The sequence below is a fragment of the Opisthorchis viverrini genome, assembly GCF_000715545.1.
Source record: "Opisthorchis viverrini unplaced genomic scaffold opera_v5_128, whole genome shotgun sequence".
Taxonomy (NCBI): Eukaryota; Metazoa; Platyhelminthes; class Trematoda; order Opisthorchiida; family Opisthorchiidae; genus Opisthorchis; species Opisthorchis viverrini.
In genome coordinates this window covers 658,580-661,684 of record NW_008751782.1, presented here as the reverse complement: position 1 = coordinate 661,684, position 3,105 = coordinate 658,580, and positions in this window count along the sequence as shown.

The following is a 3,105-nucleotide window of genomic DNA, read 5'->3' as shown; positions in this document are numbered from 1 at the left end:
GTAACTTGGTTATTCCTGTCTGCAGCCACCTGACCTTTTACATTCAGGTGGTCATCTCAGTGGTGTAGCGCACAAATCTACAGACAGCATTGACACGAACAAAGACAGAGGGGTATAGTCAAAGGTCGTCAAGAATTTGGACGATGTTGTGCAAGTGTCACTTAGTTCTAAGCAGTGCATTTGGTGATTCGAACGGTGGGCGAAAGACGTGGAAATGTAGACCATAGATATGGGCTATAGACAATCTCTCTCAGTCAAACGGGGACAGCTAACCCAGATTAAGCACAGTTAAGCAGGCTAGTCATGCAAGAGGTCTGTCTTGGCGTTATGAATTTGGATGCAATTGGAATTAACTTTGAGCTGGTTCTGTACTTGTTATTCCTGGAATGACTTTGACGGTTGAGGGTTTCGGTCTTTAAAGAACCGAGGTAATGAGGCTCATTCACGTGTCATTCTTTGTTCCCAAATTGTTCTATTTATTGTGAAGGAAGCCGTCCGTTTTCATTTCCGTTTTGGCCATCTAGTGCTATTTGACATTTTGTAAGCATTCAGCGTTTTTGCCTACCACCGTAAAGATGTATCATCGACGAATTTTACCGAACGAAGACCGAAGATCCAAAAGGGAATTCACTACAGCAGTTACACAGAACGACATTTAAAGTTCAAACCAAACGGTGGCGTCGAATGGTCCCTTTGACAGTTTAAACAGGTGGCAATTAGAGTAGGCAGATATATGATCGCCCTAATGTTTTTCCACCATTGTGATAACCACTCATCGCAAAATGCCATTCTCCTTCAGTAATTCATCATGCAATTGGGTTCGAAGTTCTATGGCGCCGCATTATTCTGCTCAAATATGCTTCCAGAGTCGGTGATTTGTGCTGAGAGTGCGATGGATCTGGATGTAGGCTCAGAACTTGTTCACACAAAGAAGATAAGTACAACAAGACCTTTATCAGGACACACCCAGACGTGCAGAGAGTGACGCATCCCCAAGGTCACCATCGCTACGACACGTTTCGGAAAGCGTTGGCGGAGCCTACCAAACACGGCTTAGCAACACACGACCAGCGGAGTTGGGCTGAAATTGTTCACGCCCGGAACACCACCATTAGCTGTACAGAACGAGCAAGTGAAGGACCATATTTGGCCATCTAGTCATCCTATATATCTCTGACTTCTCCTTATCGCGTAGTCTGGCAGGCTCAGTGCAGGCGCAACCAATAGATGGCCACCCGCGATACAACAGCCCTATACAGTTGAAACCATGTATGTGATCGTAATAGTCATCGGCCTTCAGAAGTAATATATGGTCCTTTCATCCACTAAAAATTCTCAAGACAACTACGAGCACCGGATATTGAACAGTACCTTAGCCTGTTTCTCTCCTTGTCCCCAGATAAGAATGTGGAGATAGCCCACTCATGTGTATAAGTTCAAATAATTAAAATAATAAGCATGACACTGCGCTTTTCTCGAATCTCTCATTAAGATTACTCAAGAGAAAGCTCTGATCCGGTAACAGATGAGTGATTGATATGGACAATCCATATATGCGTCTTGAAATTTTGTAGGGTTATTTTAAAGAAAATCTGGAGGGGGTTCGAAGCGGGTCCAAGTCTACGGTTTCCAAATCCATAAGACATAACCACGGAATCTCATCTATCGCTACTGGGACTCATCAGAGGAATGGAATGAACAAGTTGCCAGATACGGGATCACTTGCACACCGACCAGCTCGCACGACTGGTACATTTCAACTGGTTACGAGACTCCTGGTTTCAACTAACTGTCGGTCTATTCAGACAATAGCCCGACTACTAATCAGCCGCCGTCACAGATTGGCTTCACTTAAAAGACGAAATCATCACCAATAGTCAGAATTTCTCAGTCGAGTTTTCTTCCTGTCAGTGAGACCGAGAACTACTTTACAGTTGTTTTATCCCTATTGGGAATCATCAACGGTGCCCATCTCATGAAAACCCAACGAGATCCGACCCCACCACCTCCGAACCTATGGCTCAATCACTTGACCCTTCGGTCACGAGCGGCTGATTTGTAGTGTCGTTAACTCGCACTCAGACTCGATTTAGCGCCAGTCATCCTTTAATCATGAATCAGCATCATACGGTCACGTATTCACCGGTTCCTCGAGTGATGATTTTTCAATTGAGAGTTTCACTCGTCTCGTGGAACATTCTTCCTCGAATCAGCATCATACGGTCACGTATTCACCGGTTCCTCGAGTGATGACATCTCAAATGAGAGTTTCACTCGTCTCGTGGAACTATTCTTCCTCTAAGGTGCTTATAAATTGTTATAATTCACAGCTCCGGCGCTTAGTGGATCAACGACAGGAGACCTTGCGTAACTGAAAATTTTCGGGTCCTGTCTGTATCTCGTACTTGACAGGAATCAGGCCCTGTGTGACACTCGGGAAGAAGCGTATGGTTGTTCAACTATTGTCCGTCTTCACTGAGTTGACTAATGGTCTGAAAGTCTGGTTGTCTGGCCAGCGAGTGTCAGCACATGCCGTCAATAAAGAAACGATACAAAATTTTACTTAATATTTGTGGTTTAATATTGCCCGTTATGGTATTGTTGAACCTAACTGGAAAACGGCTAGATAAAGAGCTAAATGGTCAAATTCTAACTTGCTGGTACAAGATAACCTGCGACCTGACATTTCGATAGTCAGTTTTGGAACATGCATCACGGGATTTCACTTATTGGTCGATGCTTACTTACTCTGCGTGATGCTCGCATTCAGGTAAGTGATACTATTCACTATCAACATTTTCTGAGGCGACAGAACAGGTAGGCCGAGATTTCCACCAACATTAAGAACGACTGACTTTGCAATCAACAACACTGTCGGCATGACATAAGAAAATGCCAAACGTTTTTCTTTTTTCCCCATATAATTATCGTATCGGTCGGTTACATATACCTTTTCATGTCAAAGTGAGTAAATTTGGTTCCAAAAGTTTTTGGATTTCAGGTTTTGCCCAGCTTTGTGCGATCCAATGAGTTGAGTGTACTCCAGTGTTTTGTTTTTGCACTGAACCGCTTACAAATGAGAAATGAGCAAAAAGTTAGGACAAA